The following is a 24,870-nucleotide window of genomic DNA, read 5'->3' as shown; positions in this document are numbered from 1 at the left end:
ATTTCATGTGCTTGTGTTGTCCTTATCATTTATCAATTCAAAGTACATATACTTCTAGCTAGTTTTCCTTCTTAAGCAATCATTTCCTGTCACAGGGGTGGGGGTGATCTGTTAAGGCAGCTTCATGAGCTGGCTGAAGCTGAGCTAAAACTCTCTGAGCATCAGAAAAAGTTGACTGAGATTGAAGCTAAGGTTGCCTATGAAATGTTATTTTCTCTCAATAAGATACTGAAATTCCATATTACACTATATGCAATTGAAAAGTTATAGTGTAGCTGTTTTATATGTCATTGGGAACTTCATTTCCATAGCAATTTCATTAATGTATTACCATTTGCAGATAAGAGAGATTCAGCCTCTTCACAAGAAGTTCATGGAGCTTAAACAACAGTTAGAACTCAAATCATATGACCTTAAATTATTTCAGGGCAGGGCTGAACAAAATGAGCATCATAAGGTTTTGTCACGTTTCTTTTCTCTTTTAGCATATTCAGTTGCAGAACTATGCTGCGGACTGTGTTTACTGGATTTATGACGTGAATCTTAATTTTTTTATTCTGCTATCTAGCTTGGTGAATTAGTAAAGAGGATTGAGCAAGAGCTACAAGAAGCTAATACTGCGGCCAAAGAAAAGAAACTTTTGCATGAAGATTGTGTGAATAAAGTGTCATTTCTTGAGAAATCAATCAAAGAGCATGACAACAGTCGGGAGGAGAGGCTGAAAGATTTGGAAAAGAAGATCAAAGAAACAAAAGCTCTACTCCAGTCAGCTTCAAAGGATCTCAAGGTAAGTTTTAATATTGCTGAGATTTAATTGAACTATTATCCGTGGCATCTAATTGAGCTTTTATTTTTTTGGTCTGATTGAGCTTACTTTATTTGAAACAACTTGTTTGATGATGTTTCTTGTTAGATAGTGGTTCTTGTGAATCATTTGGCTGGCCTACTGAAACCACCTATCAGATTTTGGATCTCATACTATTATAAATGTAATTCGTAAAAGAATTTCTATGTTCCCCATCCTTCTATATAAAATAAACTTAGTTATGAATTTCAGGTAGTCTTATGGTTTCAAATCCAATTTACATAACGTTGTTATGGAAAATAAACTGCACGGGAGTTGTTTAACTAAGATGCTCCCTCCGTAATTGAAACATCCAGGAAAAAAGTAAAAGATTAGCATTTTGGAAGATGTCTGCCAGTGTTATTTAGAAGTCTTCATGTGGCTAATTCTGTCTGGAAACTGCTCCAGGATCTGGGTTGATTAAATTGTCTGATTCCACATCAGCACTTTAATTTTTCTGTGATATGATTTTATTGACTGATAGGGACATGAAAATGAAAAGGAGAAGCTTATTATGGAAAAGGATGTTGTTTTAAAAGAGCTTGCTTCTTTGGAGACTCAGTTGTCTTCTTTGAGAGAACAAATTGATGGACTCATTTCAGAAGTAGAAGAACAGAAAGAGAAGGTAAAAACTCTGATACTGTTTTTGATTCATATTTTGTGTACGATTAATCATGCTGCAAACTTCTCTTTCACAGGTAAATTCTACAAGAAATAAGCATGATCATGCAAAATCCCATTTTGATTCAATTCGTATGAAGATGAAGGAGTGTAATTCCCGAATTAATGGCATTGAATCTGAGCAGCAAAGACTTCAAGACAAACTTCACGAGACAAATCTTGAACGGAAGAGGATGGAAAACGAGGTACTTTGCTAATGGTCCTCCAAGTGTTCTCCATAATTATAGCTTTTTTTCATGTCTTTTCTTTGTTTGAAATAGCTACTCCACATGTGGAAGTTGTCATTCAAAGTTTTACTTTTTTTCTTTTTTGGAGTAATCTAGTGGGATACTTGTAGCATCTGTAGACTGTATTGGTATCTGCAAAGCTTTAATGTGGGTTCATTATATATTGTATTGGTCTCTGGTTGTTAAGATGAAACAGTTATCAGCATCTTATTATTCACTTGCAGGTTGATGCAGCTCTTGATCTAAGTCACACCCAGAATATTGGAAGAATGATCAAAAGTCATTTCCCACACTCCCAGGTTGGTGGATTCTGCCATCTGGTTATTTACATTTTACCTAGCTGGAATCTTCTTCTGACATGTGCCATCTTCTCCTCCAGTAATCCATAAAGTTAGGTTTAGCTAAGATACAACTTCTTTTCTGTCATTGTGCAAGTAAATAAGTAATACTATCTGACTTTTACAAATCTCAAAAAGTTCAGAAAATGTTTTAGGCATAGTTGTTATCTGGCATATCCACTGCTCTTTGACTGATCATCGTCCCTTGGCTGTTTGTAGAGTCTGGTATTCTGGAGTTTGTAATTCAAACCTCATTCTACAAAGGAGATTGCGGCATAACTTATAAAGATAATATGCGACGTCTACTTACCCATTTTTCTTGTTTGTCACATTTTTTTCAGTTCATTGTGGTTTCACTGAAAGAAGGCATGTTCAATAATGCTAATGTCCTTTTCCGGACAAAGTTTGTGGATGGAGTTTCAACTGTTCAAAGGACCGTTGCTAAACAAAACAAGTGATGCTGGTACATCTCGAATCCCTTTACTAAATGGCCCTTTCTACTGTTTTCTTTCCATGTTTCCATGCTCATTTCAATTGTAGCTTTGCGTTGAACACAAGTTGCTTCTTTGCTATCATATCAAGTATAACTTGTTCTGATTTGTCAAACTTTTCTCTTTTGGTTCAGATGTTTTACTTTACCATGGTGAATGATCCTTTCATGTGAGGGCTTATCTATCTTCAACGTATGTATGAGAAACTTCTTGTTTGTCCGCTACATGTGCTAGTTGGTTATGCAACCAATCTCCAGCTCTCATTTAGGTACAAATGTATATGTAAAACTCTCTCAACTCTTGAGTAGTTCCATGGTGGTGGCATTCCAATGTTGTGCCTGTTTTGAGCTCTGTGCTCAACCTGCATATATTGTAGAGCGTCGAATTTGAATGATAATTGTCGAATTTGTACGCCAAATTTTCGAATAATTGTCGAATTTGAATGATATTGCCCATGAGCCCATCTCTGTGAAGACTATCCAATAAATATTCAAATTCACCAAAAAACGATGGTCCAAATACGTTTTATTGCCAAAAACGCATCTTCGTTGATCAATTGGAACACCTTGCAAAAATCATTTACTAAACATTTGGTACCGTAAGCAATATTAGTCTCACTAAACATAGCAATATTAGTCTCACTGACTGTGAGTTATGTAATCTTTTGGTCCATCCAAAATCATGACTTTTCACTGAAACAATCGTGGATTATTTGAAAGCCAGAGCGTAATCTTTTCACTAAAACGACAGTAGCCATATGCCTAGCCTCGCTTGTAATGGACCAAAAGCGTAATTATTCTCACAAAACATAGTCGTCGTCAGTTTTGCCCACTGTTCTAAAACTATCCAGTAGAACAAAAAAACAGATGAAAACATTAGATGCACATACAGCAGGTGTTAAATGGTAATTTCGGTGTCGGCAGGGTGAAACCTTTGTGTTCCATTGCCTTTTCTCGTCGTTCCTGTTGGGTAGTGGCTCTCCTTTGTTTCATCGACTTTTAGGAAAGTGCGAGTGGCTTTCATATCGTTGACTTTTTGCCAAAGGAGCTTCTATCCATTCATACTTGATCTATACACACTGCACTGTATGCATTATTCATCTCTAAAGAAGAAAGGGCTTCTTGATTTTGGATTCAGATATCCTTTGATCCATGTAAGCTCTTCTTGAATCCGTTACTAATTTCATTCTGCAGTTATATTCATGTTGGATTATCATTATGAACTGGATCCACTTACTCATTTGTGCAGTATAGCTGGAATCAGATCGATCTGCAACAAGAAAGTCTGTCATGATCATGATCTAAGAGACTTGGCCGATCACCTTGTGGAAGAATTAACGTTGCAAGTGTTTTAGTTGTGAGCTCACAGAAGAAATAATCAACTTTTCATGTAAGTGCATGTTTCCGATCTTGCAAATTAAGGGAAACAAATCAAATTTAAACACCCATTTCATTGTTTAAATTATTTTCTAGCATGCATGCATCAACTAGAATTGTACCTTGATTAACTACTAGCTTCACTTTCTGCAGTTTTGAATACCATCGATTGTACAAAAAAGAAACGATGGGGGAGGCTGTTCTTGGTGCATTCCTCCCGGTGCTGCTTAAGAAGTTGGCGGATCAAGAGATCACTGAGTACTTCGGACGCCTTAAGGGGGTCGACAAAAAGGTGCTGGAGAAATGGACTAGAACGTTGACGGCCGTTGAAGCGGTGCTGAGTGATGCTGAGGAGAAGCAACTAACACAAAGTCGAGTGAAACTGTGGCTAGATGATCTCAGAGATTTGGCTTACGATGTTCAAGATGTATTGGACATATTTGATACTAAAATGCTGAAGCGGAGGATAGAAAGACAACAAGGAAGCAAAAGCAAGTTATGGAGCTCACTCTCTAAAGTTAAGTCCAATTTTGATCTGAACTCAGCAATCAAGAAGATAAGTGATCGACTTGAGGAGATAACTACTCGAAAGAAGCAGTTTGGTTTGAAGGAACTTGATAGACCCACTAAAAAGCCATGGAAAATGCCACTCACTACTTCTCAACCTGATGGACCTGTGATCGGAAGGGATGAAGCAAACGATAAGATTCTCTATGATTTGCTTTCAAAAGAAGAGAAGTATCATGTGGTTGGTATTGTCGGTACTGGAGGACTAGGAAAGACAACACTTGCTAAACATGTATTCAACGATGCTGCAACTGGCCAGTTTTCCCCAAAAGGATGGGTATCTGTGTCAGACGACTTTGACATTGTAAGGGTGGCAGCAGCCGTTTTGGAATCAGTCACGTCAGCTCCAGTTCAGGTCAAGGAGCTTAACTCAATTCTGGAGAAGTTAAGTAAGGAATTGGCTGGCAAGAAGTTTTTAATTGTTCTTGATGATGTCTGGGACACTTGTAGCTATGGTCATTGGACTACACTGCAGGCCTCCTTTCGTGTTGGAGCAGCTGGAAGTAAGATCATCGTGACAACACGTGACGCCAATGTCGCAAATATGATGGGAGATAGGAGCCCTTATAACTTGAAGCCGATGTCAGAAGATGATTGTTGGAGACTCTTTCAGCACCATGCTCTCTTAAATAACAGACCTGAAGATGTTGAGTTCCTTAAAGGAAAAATTGTAGAAAAATGCAACGGGCTACCGTTAGCTGCAAGGACTCTTGGTGGGCTTTTACGTTGTAAAGAAGTAGACGAATGGGAAGACATATTAGACCACAAGATGTGGACTCTATCAGACCAGAACAAGATGGATATCCTTCCAGCATTAAAACTGAGCTATCATTATCTCCCTTCGACTTTGAAACGGTGTTTCTCCTACTGTGCAATACTTCCAAATGATTATGAATTTAAGGAGATGCAATTGATCCTTTGGTGGATGGCAGAAGGTTTGATTCCGCAGCAACCCAAAGAACATAAGCAAATGGAAGATTTGGGACGTGACTATTTTCAAGAGTTGGTGTCCAGGTCATTATTTCAAAAATCAAGCAAAACAGAGTCGCGATACATAATGCATGACCTGGTTACTGATTTGGCTCGTTGGGCTGCAGGAAGTTCATGTTGTAGATTGGAGGACATGCAGAATTATGACTCGCAGCAACATTCATGTTTGCCCAAGATTCGTCATTCATCTTACATTCTTGGAGTGTGTGACGGGGTTAAGAAGTTCGAGGTCTATTCTGAAGCTATATGTTTGCGGACATTCTTACCACTTTCACTTGGGTCACTTCCAGATTCTCATTATCTGGCTCAGAAGGTTACTTCTAATTTATTTCCCAAACTCCAATACTTACGACTCCTCTCTTTGAAAAGTTATCAAATAATCGAGTTGCCAGATACAATTGGTGAATTGAAGCATCTACGGTATCTTGATCTCTCCCACACTGGGATAAGAAGTTTGCCAGACTCGACAACAACTCTGTACAACTTGCAGACATTGTTATTGGAAAGTTGTCACCAGTTGAAGGCACTGCCCACAAGCATGAGGAACCTAGTTAATTTGCGTCATCTCAACAATTCAGGTACACGGTCATTGGAAGAAATGCCTCCTCAGCTTGGTCAATTGACTAACCTCCAAACATTGCCTGAGTTTGTTATTGGCAAAGGTAGTGGATCAGGAGTAAGAGAGATCGAGTCATTATTGCATCTGCAAGGGACATTGCACATCTCAAGACTAGAAAATGTGATTTGTGTCGAGGATGCCAGGAGTGCCAACTGCTTAAAGAGCAAGGAAAGGCTTGAAGCCCTATTTCTTGAATGGTCTTCTTCGAGTGTCTCAACAGAAGATGCAGCAATTGTGCTTGACATGTTACAGCCTCATAGCAAGCTCAAAAAGCTCACCATCAAAGATTATGGTGGATCGAAATTTTCAACATGGATTGGGAATCCTTCATTCACAAAAATGGTGCGGGTAAAGTTAGAAGGTTGTAATCATTGTCAATTGTTGCCACCATTCGGACAGTTGCCTTGTCTCAAAGAACTTTGTATACAAGAAATGGATGCAGTGGAGAGTGTTGGTGTTGAGTTTTATGGAGAAGGTAAATTGTCGTTTCGAGCTTTAGAGACCCTGGAGTTACATAATCTGAAAAATTGGAAGAAGTGGTATCCTTGCCAACAAAGTGAGGGTGTTGAAGTTTTCTCTTGCCTGAAAAAGCTTTCCATCAGGGGCTGCCCCAAATTGGAGGGTGATTTACCAGAGAAGCTTGATTCATTAGCACAGCTTGAGATATATGGATGTGAGGAATTGGTGGTTTCAGTATCTAAATACAAACAGCTTCATGGATCAAACATTGAAAAGTGCAAGATGGTGGTGTACGACACAAGTACAGTTCAGTTTGAGTTACTAGAGAGTTTGACATATTCAAATGTATCAGAATTGAGATTCCAAACAGAGTCGTTCATGAAAAGCTTGAAAAATGTTAAAGAGTTGAAGATCACTCGTTGTGAGGAGCTTACATGTTGCTTTCAAAACGAGGATAGATTACTGCAACACTTGATTTCTCTTAGTCGTCTGTATATCGAAGACAACTCGATCCTTGTTGAAAAGCTAGGGATTGAAGCAGAGCAGTTGTTGCAATTGCAAATCCTGGATTGCAATATTGAACGTCTGGAATTAAGCAAGTGTGGAAGCCTTGTGAAGGTACCAGAAGGATTGCATCACCTTAGATCACTTCAAGAGCTGCACATAAGTGGATGTTCAAGTCTTGTTTCTTTTCCGGATGTTGGTCTGCCACCTTGTCTTCAAGAGCTGCACATAAGTGAATGTTCAAGTCTTGTTTCTTTTCCGGATGTTGGTCTGCCACCTTGTCTCCAAGACATAGTGATTCAGGACTGCGAATCTCTGTTGCACTTTGCAAAATACCAGATTCCTCCCAGCCTAAAAAGAATAGATATCTGGAATTGTGGGAATTTGAAGTCATTAATAGAGAAAGAGGAGGAGGTGGGTAACGGTTCTTCTTCTTCTTGTCTTGAGAGTTTGTGGATAAGGAATTGTCCCTCTTCGATGTGCTTATTATGCAAAGGTCAATTACCCGGGTCTCTTAAACAACTTGTGATACTGCGGTGTGGACAGCTGGAGTTAATAACTGAGAGGTTCCTCGATGACAGCTGCCAACTCGAAGAAATTGACATCGAGAACTGCCCAAACCTGAAATCCTTACCCGAGGGACTGTGCCACCTCACCAATCTTCAGTCATTAATTGTTTATGATTGTCAAAGTCTTGTTTCGTTGCCGAGAATGAATGTGTGGCCGAGAATGATAGGGATCAGAAATTGCGATAAATTGGAGGTGGCACAGTTGGCGAGAGACATGATGCACACCAGTAATCTTGAAGATCTGAGAATTGATTACTTTGAAGGTTTGACAACTACAACTTCCTTCCCCACCAACCTAACATCACTGTCAATTGACAAGATCAAGAATTGTAAGGCGCTGATGGAGTTTCAAGGGTTGCAGAGACTCGCCTCTTTGAGAGAATTGTATCTATGGGGTGAAGATGATGGAGGTCTGGTGTCATTTCCACCTGCGGCTGAGAATTCAAAGGAGACGGAGATACTGCTCCCCAGATCTCTTGTTGATTTGAGTATTGTAGACTTCCCAAATCTAAAGAAACTGAGCAAGGGCTTTCAATTCCTCACCTCTCTTGAACGTCTTTGGATCTGGAACTGTCCGAAGCTTACAACCCTTCCAGTGGAGGAAGGCCTGCCTCTTTCACTTGTGCGACTTGATATTTACAACTGTCCTCTACTTGAACAGAGATACAAAGGACGATACCGGCACAAGATAGCACACATCCCTGAAGTACGAATTAATCTGGAACTCATATAAGAGAAAACCAACACTCCTCGATGGAGTGGTTTCCAGGTACGCACTTGTAATTTGAGACAACATCCGCACTGATGATAATGTTATCAAATACATGTAGAAAAGCGAGGGAACATGTTGAAGCTTGTCAAACTTTCCTCTGTTTTCCACATCTAACGTTTTATTTCTTCCATCTACAGGTCTCCTAATGCTCAAAACTGTTGATCACATCCTTTTCCTCCACAAAAGCTTTCAAATCAAAGGCTTTCAACTCCTCACCTCTCTTGAACATCTTTACATCTCCGGCTGTCCCAAGCTTGCAAATCTTCCAGTGGAGGAAGGCCTGCCTCTTTCACTTGAGCGACTTGAAATTTTTATTTGGGACTGTCCTCTACATATTGATGGGCAGCTCGTGTATGGGTTATAGAGTCCTTTACAGGTAAATAGTTGTAATTTCAGACAACATCCGCACTGATGATAATATTATCAAATATGTTTGAAAAGTGAAGGAACATATTGAAGCTTGTCAAACTTTCCTCTGTTTTAAATTTAGTTACCTATCAACACCGAATTCATTTCTTAATCTACTGACTAAATTTTGAACTAGGCAGATGGTTATGTTGGTTGATAACTTGATATTGTGGACTTCAATGGTAGCTTTTTGGCTGGTGCGAATCTGATAATATTAGTGATTACTAAGGTATTAAGCAGCTCATTGGTACTTATGTAATGTGGCATTGATTCATGCAGTTTTCTAATTGGACTTTCTAATGACAGGTTGGGGGACTGATTTAATTTGTATTGGTGATTGAGTTGCGGTGGACTGGAGGCCGCTGTAAAGAAGAAGCTTAAGTAAGATTAGTTTCGTTGGCCTTTGCTTGTACTTATTTATATATTATCCATCCAAATGAGTTTCCCTTGGTGCTTGTTTGCAGTGTTATAAGCGTTCATCTGATGAGTTCAAAGTCCTCGGTTGGAGTAGCTAGCTGGAGTTGCATCAGAGATTCAAAAGGAAAAGAAGGTATGCACTTGTTAGTTATGTGTATGCTTGTGTCCAGTTCATTGTTTAAGCCATTGATATCAGTTTATGTGTATAGCATTATCATTACTAAGGTATGCGTGATCTGGCCGGTGCAAATCCCATAATATTAGTCATTACTAAGGTATTAAGCTTCTCATTTGTACTTATGTAACTTATGTAACATGACATTGATGCACGCAGCTTTCTAATTGCACTTTTCGAATGACAGATTGATTTACTTCCCAAGGGGACTGATTTTAATTGCATTGGTGATGGGGTTGTAGAGGCCACTGTAAAGAAGAAGCTTAAGTAAGATTTGTTTCCTTAGCCTTTGCTTTTACTTATTTTATATGGTGTCTTTTTAAAAGAGTGTCCTTGAGGCTTATTTGCAGTGTTATGAGCATTCATCTGATGAGTTCAAAGTCTTTGGTTGGAGTAGCTGGAGTTGCATCAGAGATTCAAATGGAAAAAAAAGTATTTACTTCTCAGTGTATGTGCATCTTCATGTGTGAAATTCATTGATCTGACTAAAGCCATTGATATAAGTTATTTAATTATAGCCAACAGAGGAAATAGGTTTATACATTGTAAATTTGTACTTCCTGTTGAATGAAATAAGTATGAATATCTATCATTTACAGGAACTTCAAACTGAGTTCTTTGGTTATTTTTTGGTGCAGGGGCGGGACGTGTATGTTATGGTGAGCTTCTTGATGGGAACTCTGGAAGTTTACTTACTTAGTGCTGAGTATTTGGTTTTGTCAAGTGAATTTAACACTTCTCAGAACCTGAATTTTTTTTACTTATCCTTGCTCTTGGAGTGTGTGGTTTCTTGTGAACTGCTATGAATTTGATTTGATTCTCAATCACATTTGAGATTTTAACCTGTTGACTGTATGGAACTTCAATAAGATTTTGAATCAGCACATGCTTTTTTACTGGTATTTTATCCATGAAAATCTTTCATGCCCAGTCAAGTCATGTTGCTGATTTCTATTTGAGTATGCTTGTAAAAGGAAGTAAAACAAAAGAGTTGTCATATCTTGCTTTGCCTTCTGTATCGATTATCCTCTAGCTGGTGCATACTTGGATTGACCTATAAAAAATGCTTTTGCATCTGATAGTTTAGCTTACCTTTTGCTACAGGGCTCCACAAATGTTGGGAAATCAGCTTTTATCGGTGCTTAACTGAGTAAGTTCATTAGTTGACATCTGATATGTTTTGTTGCCTTTGGTTGCTATGAAGTTCATAGCAATTCTGTTCACAAAGATAAATGTCGGGATTTATTTTTCTAAACGAGTTATTCTTCTTTTGAACTGACTTTTGTTAATACTGTATTACCATTATACCAGAACTGATGGCGGAAAAGGATCCAGTTGCTGCATCAGCGCAAAAGTACAAACCAATACAGTCTGCTGTCCCTGGAACGACCCTGGGTTCAATTCAACTCAACGCTTTCCTAGGAGGAGGGGTATGCTATAGCATCTGTATATTACCATTGCCTTTCAGAGTTTAGTACAGTAACATTCTGTTATCTGCAGAAATTATACGACACACCTGGAGTTCATCTCCATCATAGGCAAGCCGCTGTGGTTCATTCAGAAGACCTACCTTCCCTTGCTCCTCAAAGTCGGCTTAGGGGTCAATCTTTGCCTGTAAGTTAATTGTTTTTCTTTCTCTTGTTTTTTCCTTTGGTATCTTTGAGTTGTTGACTGTTTCTTATCCCTCCAGAATTCTCAGGTTTCTGGAAGTGGAACAACAAGGCAAGGCAATTCCAATGATTTGAATGGCTATTTAATATTCTGGGGAGGTCTTCTCAGAGTAGATGTCTTAAAGGTTTGGTTTGGCCTTGTAGCTTCAGGTACGATCTTTATCTGGCTGATGCATATACGGTGTTTCCTGAGTAATCAAATATTGGTAATTTCAGGTTCTCCCTGAGACATGTTTAACATTTTATGGGCCAAAGAGTCTTCAGATTCATATGGTACCAACTGATGAGGCTGATGAATTTTACCAGGTAATCAAGGTCCCACTTGAGATTCATAGTTTCTTATTTCCCAAGTACAGCTGACTTATGAAGCATTTAAAATATTTTGAAAGCAATTAAAGTGAACCCTTTTATGTTACTGACACTACGAAAATGTGATACCATTCCGGCCTTAAAGGTGTGCGTGATATTTTTCTCTTTAAATTGATTGGTGTGATTGTAATGTGCCTTTTACCATGTTGCAGAAACACGTTGGAGTCTTACTGACACCTCCAACTGGGAAAGAAAGAGCAGATGAATGGAGAGGTCTCGACTCTCAGCGTCAATTGCAAATAAAAGTTGAAGATGTGCAAAGGTAAATCATCCATATGAGTATCGCAATTCTGATATTTCCATAAAGTTAGTTAGTTAATCAATATGAGAATTCTTCTCTTTTCCTTGTATGCAGGCCAGCATGTGATGCGGCTATATCAGGCTTAGGTTGGACTAGTATTGAACCTATTTGCAGATTATTAAGAAGTTCTGATTCAAATGCAGAAAAAACTGCAGGGAACTGCATTTAGCTGTGCATGTTCCCAAGCTAGTCGAAATATTTGTTAGGTCTCCAATCCCAGTGGGTAAGTCTGGAGCAGTGTGGTATCAGTACCGGGAGTTGACCGAAAAGGAAGAGGAAGAAAGACCAAAATGGCATTATTGATTCTTGTGTATGTAGAGAAATATGCAGTCATTTAGTGTTGTAAAAGAGAAACTGAGGTGAGTAGATATTCATACATACAGACTATAGAAACATGTACAATGCCGAGTGTACCATGTTGTACTGAACCAGTCTGTCTAAGAAAAAGAAGTTTTGACTCTTCTATATCGTAGAAATTGCTTCAGTTAAACACCAGTTTTACAATAGGAACCAACTGCAGAGATTTTTCTAAGAAAACAAGAAATTGTTCGAAATCATGATATCCATATGAAATTGTATTGTGGATTGTAGCACACGTTTTTTTTTTGACAAAAATCTCATATTCTTACATGTTCACCAAATTCTTTATATCGGTAAATCATGATCTTTAAGACGAACTTGAAAAATCTTCACCCGATCGTTTTTAATGAGTTTTCAAACTGGGAAAACTGCGAATTTAAAATCGAAATCCTGCGTTACAAAACAACATCGTTCATGAGTTTAAAGCTCATACACTGTTAGATAAAGCCCAAATATATCTGTCTTTTCCCGCCTTTGTCTAGGGTTAAAAATTCGAACCCACCCAAAAAAGCGGAAAACAACAAAAAGAAATTCGAACCATTTCATTTTAGACTTTCAAGTTCCCAAAACCAAAAACCAGAAGCTCAAATTTCTAGGGTTTCGATCCAACCACCGACCCTAAATCTCTCCAAAATCGGCCACCGATTAGCGCCCGCATCTCTCCGGTGAGCGCAGCTATGTACATCAAGGAGGTGACCTTGGAAGGATTCAAGTCCTACGCGACGCGGATGGTGGTGTTAGGGTATTAGCCCTAACTAGAGAGAAAAGCAAAGAAATGCAGAAATGAAAGAAATTAAAATGCTGATATTTTCATTGACAGTGAACAAAAGCTCTCAAACTTGACCTCAAGTTTCAATTATCAAGGAGACATTGCAATTTAACCAACTATAGTCTAGACTAAACAGCACCCAAAAACATCATAACATGACTAAATGAGTAAAATATCATGACAATCCATACCCCTTTAACAAACTTGACCTCAAGTTTCAATTATCAAAGAGACATTGCAATTTAACCAACTATAGTCTAGACTACACAGCACCCAAAAATATAGATCTTCAAATACCGCCCCACAAGTTATCAGGAAAAAACTGAAGCATGTTGCAGCAACGGTTCCATGATGTGTATTTGGAAAGAATCATATGAGCATAAGAGAAGTACCCTGCTGGATAATTGGAGCTCAAATAACCACCTGCAAGAGAGTATGGCATCCCATGAAGTCTTGTTGCAGCAATAGATCATCTGCTTGTCACCAAGAGTGAAAGTGAACAGAGTGTACTCGCAGGCTAACCCATCCTTCGAGATATCAGCTTCCAAACCCCCAGTGGTGGAGTCAATGATGAGGATAGCATTATCAGCCTTGGAAGTACTAGTAATCATGTCCTTGATGAAATCAGGATGTCTGGGAGCAACAAGTCAGTGTAGTACTTGGTGGTCTCAAAATTCCACAGCGTGATATCAATGGTTTTATTACACTTACGCTCAGCCTTGAGCTTGTCAAGCAACCTGAATGAACAGTTGTTCACCTCATTCACATATCCAAGAAAACAATAGTGTTTTCCTGACAAAAACCATTCATCACCCCATATCACGATTAGATCATAAGGTAAACTCTCTGTCACTAGTAGACCAATAAGAATAAAGAGCTTTTGCTGGAACCCAAGAGCCTTTATGATAAATTGGTTAGTCAACAGTAGCTCGAAACTGGTAAATACATTTTCCTTGTGCTCACACTTGAAAAGTTTTTCTAACATCAACCAAACCAGTTGCAATAGCACAAGCATAGAACCATTTCCAATTGCTAGCATGGATGTTGCACTATGGCTGAATCCAATTCCTGTGTTGTAAAGCTCATCCAATAAACTAGTGGATAAAGTCATCACCAATTTACTTTGATAAGTAGATTCCACCAAAGAGAGTTGAATCACACGAGGAGAAAGTAAGAGCTCACTTGATGATTTCAGATGCTCTCTGAGATACTTCATTATCTTTGACTTGTATCGTGGGGACATTTGATCATGAAACTCAACTAAGGCATGCATCATTCACATATCCAAATTTTGTTAAATGTAACCAGACATGAACATGTTTCCCTGGAGATGAATAAGCAAGCTTTGCACAGCAACTCAGCAGTATAGTAGCATAGGAAATTTGCATGGTAATCACCTCATGTTGATATTGAGTGAATTCCCTGCTATCATATAGTTCCAGCAAACAACAACTTCTTGTATGCTATTAATTATATGTTTTACCTCCATGTTGATCTCATTCTGGAAATAGCAACAGAATATGTGATTCCATGAAGTCACATTTGAGAATGAGATGACATATGTGTTATCAGCCCCAATTGATGGCCACTATATACATCCAGACTTGACATATGCTGCCAGCAAATTAACATTCCAAGAGACAGCAATAACTTCATGTGGAGTAGCAAAATTCTTCATTGACCCCAACCCATATAACATGAATCCAGACTTATGCATTTCATCACTTGAAAACCCTTGGCCAAAATCAATTCCGCCAAACTGGGGCACTTCTGTTGCACTAAACCCATTCTCATAGTCCAAAACACAAATAGTTGACATCTCAGCCTTGGCCCTTTTGATGTGTGAAGACCCTGGATCACCATCCCAAGCAAAAACCCCAACAACCTCAACAGAAAATGAGTTCTTATTTGAGGAGTCAGCCACTGAACTAATAATCTGACCCATATTCCCTAAACCCCTGGATATCATCAAGTGAAAAACAGTCTCTTCTATATCTACTCCACAGTGGGCATACATATCAACAAGAGAGCTAGCAATAGATCCATTTATCTCGAATATATCAGCATGAAGCAAACTTCCAGCATTATCAATAAAAGCACTAAAGATCACGACATAGAGCTTAATCATGTCACACAAGAAACTCACAAAATCTCTTCTATCATCTTGAAAATTTATAGCGGATACCTGGGACAATGAGGTGGTTTGAGTCATTTCACCAATTACGTTGAACACTTCCCTGCAAAAGAGTAGAATCTCCTCTGCCTCACAACAGCAACACTGCAAGCCAATAATTGTTTCGACAGTACCTCTTGATTTCCACTTCTCCAATATTAACTCCAGTACCCTTTTAGAATTCGCTCGTAATATCAGGTGGTTTATCCATCACAAAAACAACTGCAGTTTTCAACCCATATTGGATTAGCTTTAGCGCATCAGAACTCACCCACAGAACATTACATATATCCTTGGTGAGCAATGTAACAGATGAACCACCAGCAAGTAAGTTATCCCATTCACCCTTCACACTTCCACAACACCTGTTTAATAACTCTTTCAAGGGGGCGTAAGACCTAAAAAGGACTTGCTGTTGTAGGCATCCAGTTGAAAATAATTTTCCAGCTCATGAATATTCGAAAAAACTACAATGCCTCCACTAAAATAGCTTGACTGGAAAATCTTCAAATCCTGTTTAACATCATTTTCATTTTGATCTCTCCCTTCACTCGAGGCTGACTTAATCCCACATTTTCATCAATTTCTTTATCAACCTCAAAAAGACGGATTGCCTTAACCTGTAAGCATCCATCACTCATGGTGCCACCAATTATCCTGTAACCAAATCTTTCACAAATGGCCCTTGCCTCATGTGTGGTCATACTCCCATTCACATGGCTTTGACCAGTAATTACAATCCCATCAATTGGAACCTCTGCCCTGGAAACAATCTTAAGTGATTCATTGCTTTGAATAAGTTGAGAGCTAAAACCTATCTCCGATATAGCATTGCCATCCTCAAGTTGATTAGCCTTCATGTCAACACCTTCATTCTCTTTTGCACGATTCACCCCAAGTGCATATTCTAAAGGTTGGTGAGCAAGTCCCCCACCTTTTATCTCGAATACTCGTAAGAGCTGCAACAGTCCTTCCTACATTACCCAACTCATTTGAATGCAGCATTTCATCAAACAGGTGGAGTGCATGACATTCTCTCACCTTCTCACCCGAATTTGGTCCCTGATTATCATGCCTAACACTAACACCAACAGGAATTGACCCAACAAACACAGAATCAACAGCACCCACAACCATTATTCACGAAACTGAGAGTTCCAGTATTGCTTACTGAACAAAATGATGCATGAGTGTTGTTCACTTGAGTCGACACAGTGCTGCCTAGCAGAGAAGGCATAACTAAGCTCTGGGACCTCCAATCAACCTTGACATCTTGAGCTATTTCAGCCACAAGGCGTAGAAAAGAGACCTTGCGCTTCGGGTGTGTGTCAGTCGTAAGGGACTCGTAGGTTCCCAGCCTAGATCGGTGTCTATTCTTCACTCCTCCGGTGACCGCAGTCGACTTGAGAGCGACTTGCTTGCTTCGAGCCTTCCAGAGATGAGAGTGAACAATCTCAATTTGAGTTTTAGGATCAGAAATTGGAGTTGATGACTGCTCCAATGGTCGCTGCTGGTAGCGGCCCGGTGGTGGTGTTGTCAATACACTTTGCATCTTGGATTGAAGCAACGCTAAAGTGTTTTCCAGTGCACGGCTCATTGCAAGGAGAAACAAATCCTCGCCCCAGAAACTGAGCAAAAGCTCTCAAAGGAGAGGAGTATATATAGACCTATTTGGCTGGTCACGTGCGCGGCACATGACTAAGTGAGTAAAATATCAGGTGGTGCCGGGATTCGACCCGTTTTTCAACGCCATAACCGGCTAAACGGGTCGGGTAAGTCCAACATTCTCGATTCCATTTGCTTCGTTCTGGGCATCACCAACTTACAGCAAGTGAGGGCCGCCAATCTGCAGGAGCTGGTGTGTAAGCAAGGCCAGGCAGGAATTACTAAGGCCACTGTGTCGATTGTCTTCGATAATTCGGACCGGGCGCGCAGTCCCCTCGGGTATGAGGCCCATTCGGAACTCACGGTCACGCGGCAGGTGTGTCGTTTGTGAGATTTTGATGTCGTTTTTGATGTTGAATTTGGGGGTTTCTTACTGTTTTGAAGTTGAATTTAAGTAATTAATTGTAGTGATGTTACGAGAAGTTAGATTAATCGCAACCGGAGTTTAGTTAAGCCGATAAGTAGTTGAGATTTAGGGTTTCTTGCTTAATTTATCACTATTTCTTAGGTTGAATTTAGTTATAAGTTGCTGTATTAGTGGAGTGGTTGTAACGCTTCTGATTGCAACCGGAATCTATCAATGAATCTGATTATTGAGTGTGTGATACGAATTCGTTGGTGTTGCTATATCAGATTGTGGTTGGTGGGAGGAACAAGTACTTGATCAACGGGAAACTTGCGCAGCCGAGTCAGGTCCAGAATCTTTTTCATTCGGTGCAGCTCAATGTGAATAATCCACATTTTTTGATTATGCTAGGCCGAATTACCAAGGTTTTGAATATGAAACCGCCCGAGATTTTGTCTATGCTTGAAGAGGCTGCCGGGACGAGAATGTATGAGACCAAAAAGGAAGCGGCTCTTAAGACACTTGAGAAGAAGCAGAGTAAAGTTGATGAGATAAATAAGCTTCTGGACCATGAGATACTGCCTGCATTGGACAAGTTGAGGAGAGAAAGGACACAGTATATGCAATGGGCTAATGGCAATGCTGACTTGGATCGGCTCAAGAGGTTTTGCATTGCTTATGAATATGTTCAAGCGGAGAGGATAAGGGACAGTGCAGTTTATGAGGTGGAACAAGTGAAGGCCAATTTCTGAGGTTGATGATGATACCAGAAAGATGCAGGCAACAATAAAGGAAATGGAAACACAAGTGTCCAAGTTGACTGCTGAAAAGGAGGCTAGTATGGGTGGAGAAGTGAAAAATCTGTCTAACCAAGTAGATGCGCTTTCTCAAGATGTAGTGAGGGAAGTGTCTATACTGGATAATATGAAGGACAATCTTGATACTGAAAATGATAATGCTAGAATGGTAATTGATATATTGTATTACTTACTGCTTTCTTTTGTATGACACCAAGCTCTTTCAAGTCTGTTATGTAATCATTTGCTACATGCTTTGTCTGAAATGGTTATGGTAACATAGAATTTGCCTCTCTCTGTTGTCAGATCGCTAGCAACATTGAAGACATGAAACAATCTCTAAAAGATAGGGACTGTGCTATAAGAAATGCCGAAGAAGGAGCTGCTGATTTGAAAAAGAGAGCGGAGGAACTTTCTCATAGTCTGAATGAGTATGAGACTCAGTACCAGGTAGATAGTGTATCTATGTGTTGCCTATACCTTGTTCATCTAAGTCACATGTTAGGCTTGCATGGTGTGCGAGTTACTCTTGGAATCACTATGATTTTTGATTCATTAATGTTTCCAGGGTGTAATCGCTGGCAAGAGTAGTGGAAATGAGGATAAATGCCTCGAATATCAATTGGGTGATGCCAAAAGAGCTGTAGGGAGTGCTGAAACAGAACTGGAACAGTTGAAAACAAAAATTCGTCACTGTGAAAAGGAGTTGAAAGAGAAAAGTTCTCAACTAATGTCAAAGCGTGAAGAAGCTGTTGCTGTAGAGAGTGAGCTGAAGGCTAGGAAAACAGATGTTGAAAATGTTAAATTGGCACTGGAGTCTCTTCCATATAAGGAGGGCCAGATGGAAGCTTTGCAAAAGGTTAACATGCTGTCTGTTTGATCATTCTTTTTACATCTAGACAGTTTATAACTCTTAATTTGGATCCTTCTCTAAATGAATATTCTATTCAGGACCGATCATCTGAGTTGGAGTGTGTGCAGAAGTTGAAGGATTAAATGCGTAATCTTTCAGTACACTTTGGAAATGTTGACTTTTCTTATAGAGATCCTGTGAACAATTTTGTTAGGTCTAAGGTCAAGGGTGTAGTTGCAAAACTTATCAAAGTGAAGGATAGCTCCACCATGACTGCCTTAGAGGTGAAAATGCATTTATCACAAATGATTTCATCTCATGACTTATAGAATGTGTATTAACTTGCATACCTTCGATTTCTAGGTCACTGCTGGTGGAAAGTTGTTTAATGTTGTCGTAGACACAGAAAGTACTGGAAAACAACTTCTTCAGAATGGCAATCTTCGAAGAAGAGTAACAATCATACCCTTGAACAAAATTCAAGCTCACACAGTTCCTCCTAGGGTTCAAAATGCTGCTGCTAAATTGGTTAGTTTCTTTTGCCAATAGTTTGTCCTGCCCCGACCTCGTTTTAGGCTTTTCTTTCCTCCCAATGGTGTGGCTTATTATACTAATAACCTTGATTTCTATGATCAGGTTGGCAGAGAAAACGCAGAACTTGCACTTTCTTTGGTTGGCTATGATGAGCACCTGAGGGTATCTTTCGATCATAAACAAATTACAGACCTCCGGAATATGATAATTGCTCACTTTACCTACCATTTAATGTTTACTGCAGAGTGCTATGGAATATGTCTTCGGTTCAACCTTTGTGTGCAAGACTATTGATGCTGCAAAGGAGGTGAGAGGTGGATTTGATCGTGCTGTTGGCTGATTATATAGTATTGTCCTTTTAAACACTTGTATTCTAAACTGGAAAGCGGCATGACCCAATCTGATTCTCTATGAATGTTTCCTAGGTTGCTTTTAACAGGGAAGTTCGTACCCCTAGTGTCACTCTTGAAGGTGATATCTTTCAGCCCAGTGGTCTTTTGACTGGTGGAAGCCGCAAGTATGCCACTGTTCTTTTTCCTCCAGTTCAGATTTCATGCTTTATCTCCCTTCGTCTAGAATATATCTGTTGTTAGATTTCTCTGACTAATTTTCCGTACTTGTGTTGTCCTTATCATTTATCAATTCAAAGTACATATACATCTAGCTAGTTTTCCTTCTAAAGCAATAATTTCCTGTCACAGGGGTGGGGGTGATCTGTTAAGGCAGCGTCATGAGCTGGCTGAAGCTGAGCTAAAACTCTCTGAGCATCAGAAAAAGTTGACTGAGATTGAAGCTAAGGTTGCCTATGAAATCTTATTTTCTCTCAATACGATACTGAAATTCCATATTACACTATATGCAATTGAAAAATCATAGTGTGGCTGTTTTATATGTCATTGGGAACTTCATTTCCATAGCAATTTCATTAATGTATTTCTATTTGCAGATAAGAGAAATTCAGCCTCTTCACAAGAAGTTCATGGAGCTTAAACAATAGTTAGAACTCAAATCATATGACCTTAAATTATTTCAGGGCAGGGCTGAACAAAATGAGCATCATAAGGTTTTGTCACATTTCTTTTCTCTTTTAGCATATTCAGTTCAGAACTATGCTGCGGACTGTGTTTACTGGATTTATGACATGAATCTTAATTTTTTTGGACAATGTCCACTAGCCCTAATTTTAAGAATTTTATTCCCACTAACAAAATCAGATTTTAAAATTCCCAAGAGTCAACTTAAATAGCTGAAAGACAAATATACCCTTAATGAATTAAATAAACTACAATAGACCATTATAAGAGCAGAAAGATAATTATACCCTTAATGAATTAAATAAACTACAATAGACCATTATAAGAACAAAAAGATAATTATACCCTTAATGAATTAAATAAACTACAATAGACCATTATAATAGTCTATTATAAAATAAAGTTTTTATAACCGGATTCCCACGACCAATGATGTTGACGGGACTCCGACAATTTTTGATCAGACTCTGAGGACCGTTGACCGGGCTTCGGGGACCATTGACTAGGTTCCGAGGGTGGTTGACCGGGCTCCGACGACCGTTGACCGGACTCCAGGGGTCGTTGTGCTTTAGTCACTTATAATATGTCCCTATTGGGGGCAATATGGCCACCTATTAGGGTCATTAGGACCTCCTACTGAGGGCAGTATGACCACCTATTGGGGTAGTAAGACCTCCTATTGGGGGCAATACAACATCCTACTTAGGGCAATATGACCTCTTACTGGTCCTACTAGGATCAGTAGGACCTCTTACTAGGGTCAGTAGGTTAGTAGTGGCAGTATGACTTCCTACTGGGGGCAGTAGGATCCTTAAACTTAAGATATAAGGTATACATGTATTAAGAAAAGTTTTGAAATGGAAGAAGTGAAGTCTATAATATTCTATAAGATGTAAGACTGAGAAGATAACTTCTATCCAAATCTACACCAAAACAAGTGACTCTTCACACCCTAATTAAAGGACAATAGGACATACATAAAGAACATAATATTCCTCCACTAGGACCTCCTACTGGGGCAGTAGGACCATCTATTGGGGTCATTAGGACCTCCTACTGGGGGTAGTAGGGGGTTCATCGGGGGGTCTATTAGGGGCAGTAGGGGGTTCTTCGGGGGTCTATTAGGAGCAGTAGGGGGTTCGTCTAGGGTCTACTAGGGGCAGTAAGACCTCCTAATGGGGGCAGTAGGACCACCTATTGGGTCAGTATGACCTCCTACTAGGGTCAGTAGGATCTCATAGTGGGGGTAATAGGACCACCTATTGGGGGCAATAGGACCACCTATTGGGGGCAATAGGACCTCCTATTGGGGGTAGTACATAGTCTACTAGAGACAATTGGAAGTCTATCGCCATGTATAAAGACAATAGGAAGTCGATCTATCGCAATTTATAAACTACTATCACAATCAATATATAATACATTCAACTATGCAAAGAATAATTCATGTATTCTTGAAGTCGTGTACTAAAAATCAACTATTATGGTCTTAAACAAAGTAAAACAAAACTTGCATGTTACACCATACATGCATATACCCTAAAATACTAGGACAAATGGTGAATTAGAAGTCTGTGTCTACATAGACAAAGGCTCAAAGACCATAAAGCAATATTCCACGCTTAGTGTCTTGGTGGTTATCTGCCATAGTGCCATATATTATATATGCATGAAATGAAATCCTCCATTTTCCCTAAGAAATCCATCAATAAATACTACAAATACGACTCCCATGTGAGAGATCCATGATCTCTTTTTGATGCATAAACGACCCTCTTCCATAAATGCTTCAAGTTCAACAACCCCAAAAATAATGGTCGTTCTTCAAATTGGAGCAGTGAACCCACCACCCAGACTCCTCCATGAAGAGCATCCCTCCGTCACAACCATTTCCAGTCACAAAAATCTACCATTTCAGGTTGATCTAACCTAAACATGCTTCAAACAATATCCCTACAAACAATAACCGATCCGTTCTACACTAATCCACCACTCAAAATTGAAAATCTAACCCTCATTTCAGGCCGAAAATACTACTAAACCACAAGATTTAACAATTCCATCACATTTTCTCAAACACAGAATCGAAGTGGCACTGAAAACCAATTCACCTCACTCTCTACTCACCTCGTTAAGAGCGTTTTCAATCAGAAGTCCATGCCTGGAAGGATCTGAGATTTACGGCAAGAGACGGTGACAACGGCGGAGCGGATCGGAGCACGATCAGATCTCGACGTCGTCAGATCCACCACTGTCGTTAGATCCATACCGGCGTTAGGTGATCAACTTTGAAGACGATCTCCACACAGAGATTTTCGAGAGTGGTGATTTCGATATGTTTGACGGCGATGGTTGGAGAGTGGAGGGAGGAGCTGTTGAGAGGTGGTGGCGGTGGAGGAGATATGGAGGGAGAGCCGGTAGAGGCGGCGTTGTAGTGAATTCGCACCGGGAAGAAGGCTCTGGCGAAGCACAAGCACGGTGGGGAGGGGGGGAGAGAGAGAGATGAGAGAATGGAGGGGAGGTCAGTTTTGTCAATAAAAATAATAGAAAAGCTGAAAATTTTGTTAGAGGGAATAAATCATTAGAAGTGTTATGGTTAGTGGGAATTTTAGATTCTTATTTTATTAGCGGGAAATTTTTTTTTAAAATTAGGGCAGATGGGAATTTTTCCTAATTTTTTATTCTGCTATCTAGCTTGGTGAATTAGTAAAGAGGATTGAGCAAGAGCTACAAGAAGCTAATACTGCAGCCAAAGAAAAGAAACTTTTGCATGAAGATTGTGTGAATAAAGTGTCATTTCTTGAGAAATCAATCAAAGAGCACGACAACAGTCGGGAGGGAAGGCTGAAAGATTTGGAAAAGAAGATCAAAGAGACAAAAGCTCTACTCCAGTCAGCTTCAAAGGATCTCAAGGTATGTTTTATTATTGCTGAGATTTAATTGAACTATCGTCCGTGGCATCTAATTGAGTTTTTTTTTTCTTTTTGGTCTGATTGAGCTTCCTTTATCTGAAACAACTTGTTTGATGAAGTTTGTTGTTAGATAGTGGTTCTTGTGAATCATTTGGCTGGCCTGCTTAAATCACCTATCGAATTTTGGATCTCATACTATTATAAATGTAATTCGTAAAAGAATTTCTATGTTCGCCATCCTTATATATAAAACAAACATAAAATAAACTTAGTTATGAATTTCATGAAGTCTTATGGTTTTAAATCCAATTTACATAACGTTGTTATGGAAAATAAACTGCACGGGAGTTGTTTAACTAAGATGCTCCCTCCGTAATTGATATGTTGTGAAGTTTGTTATTAGTTCCTTCCATGAGGCTGAGAGATGACTTTTTTTTTATACCTTTTGTAGCCTTGAGAAAAGGGTGAATAAGAAAGTTATGGCAATGTTTGAGAAAGCAGAAGACGAGTACAATGACCTAATGTCTAAGAAGAACATCATTGAGGTTGGTGAACCTTGATCTGTCTGTGAGCTGTTTTCCTTTTCTTTTACTTCTAGAATTCCTTCTTAGAATGACAAGTCTAAGATCAAGATGGTGATTGAAGAGCTGGATGAGAAAAAGAAGGAAACATTGAATGTTACTTGGGTCAAAGTTAACAAGTGAGTCATTCTCAGTTGACTTTGTGATTTTCAGCAACTTCTCTATACTTCCAATGCTATTTATTTTTGACTCCAAACTGAAACTGATAAAAAAATTCTTCCTTCAGAGACTTACGGTCTATCTTTTCTACCCTTTTACCCGGCACAATGGGAAAGCTTGAACCTCCTGAAGGGTGTAGTTTCCTAGATGGCCTTGAGGTGTGTGTTGCATTTGGGGGTGATTGGAAACAGTCTTTGTCAGAACTGAGTGGAGGTCAGCGATCCCTGCTGGCACTTTCTCTGATCTTGGCATTGCTTCTCTTCAAACCAGCTCCTCTGTATATACTGGATGAGGTATGCTTAACTTTTCTTTTAGGGTTTATTGACTTTTTTCACTGAACTGGGTGCAATTTGGGTTTAGAAATTCTAAACTATAAGATTCTGCTGTGGATTCTCTACCAAAACATTTCTACAACATTGGTGCTCTGTTGTTCCTATGTGTTTAATGGACGGCTCGTTTCTTATTTACCTGGGTTTTAGCTTCTTTTTTTTTGTGTCGTTTCTTTGTTTGACATCGCTACTCCACCTGTGGAAGTTGTCATTCAAAGTTTTACTTTTTTTTCTTTTTGGAGTAATCTAGTGGGATACTTGTAGCATCTGTAGACTCTGCAAAGCTTTAATGTGGGTTGCATTATATTGTATTGATCTCTGGTTGTTAAGATGAAACAGTTTTCAGCATCTTGTTATTCACTTGCAGGTTGATGCAGCTCTTGATCTAAGTCACACCCAGAATATTGGAAGAATGATCAAAAGTCATTTCCCACACTCCCAGGTCGGTGGATTCTGCCATCTGGTTATTTACATTTTACCTAGCTGGAATCTTCTTCTGACATGTGCCATCTTCTCCTCCAGTAATCCATACAACTTCTTTTCCTTCATTGTGCAAGTAAATAAGTAATGCTATCTGACTT

The 24,870-nt window shown here is 39.3% G+C and overlaps 2 pseudogenes across 2 annotated transcripts in view; both read left to right on the top strand.

Annotated features, from left to right (window-relative positions):
• Positions 1-24,870, top strand: part of LOC101308036 — a 28,799-nt pseudogene that overhangs the window by 3,247 nt on the left and 682 nt on the right. The window contains exons 8-37 of the transcript XR_185367.1: positions 96-192; positions 341-457; positions 569-787; positions 1,329-1,469; positions 1,543-1,710; positions 1,977-2,051; positions 2,432-2,493; positions 4,111-7,510; positions 7,643-8,371; positions 9,625-9,704; positions 9,788-9,869; positions 10,076-10,150; positions 12,734-12,868; positions 16,798-17,060; positions 17,378-18,056; positions 18,194-18,337; positions 18,456-18,746; positions 18,839-19,024; positions 19,104-19,268; positions 19,377-19,436; positions 19,519-19,581; positions 19,700-19,791; positions 19,976-20,072; positions 20,221-20,337; positions 23,003-23,221; positions 23,351-23,433; positions 23,672-23,765; positions 23,832-23,920; positions 24,028-24,253; positions 24,657-24,731. The product of XR_185367.1 is annotated as an uncharacterized LOC101308036 (transcript). The remainder of the gene's footprint in view (positions 1-95; positions 193-340; positions 458-568; positions 788-1,328; positions 1,470-1,542; positions 1,711-1,976; positions 2,052-2,431; positions 2,494-4,110; positions 7,511-7,642; positions 8,372-9,624; positions 9,705-9,787; positions 9,870-10,075; positions 10,151-12,733; positions 12,869-16,797; positions 17,061-17,377; positions 18,057-18,193; positions 18,338-18,455; positions 18,747-18,838; positions 19,025-19,103; positions 19,269-19,376; positions 19,437-19,518; positions 19,582-19,699; positions 19,792-19,975; positions 20,073-20,220; positions 20,338-23,002; positions 23,222-23,350; positions 23,434-23,671; positions 23,766-23,831; positions 23,921-24,027; positions 24,254-24,656; positions 24,732-24,870) is intronic.
• Positions 10,185-12,346, top strand: LOC101306675 (annotated as a pseudogene). The gene is made up of 7 exons (XR_185289.1): positions 10,185-10,591; positions 10,749-10,867; positions 10,938-11,051; positions 11,128-11,232; positions 11,324-11,413; positions 11,629-11,738; positions 11,832-12,346. The product of XR_185289.1 is annotated as an NO-associated protein 1, chloroplastic/mitochondrial-like (transcript).

This window comes from Fragaria vesca, linkage group LG7 (assembly GCF_000184155.1).
Source record: "Fragaria vesca subsp. vesca linkage group LG7, FraVesHawaii_1.0, whole genome shotgun sequence".
NCBI lineage: Eukaryota > Viridiplantae > Streptophyta > Magnoliopsida > Rosales > Rosaceae > Fragaria > Fragaria vesca.
The sequence above is the reverse complement of the archived record's forward strand: the minus strand, read 5'-3'. Positions and strand labels throughout refer to the sequence as shown.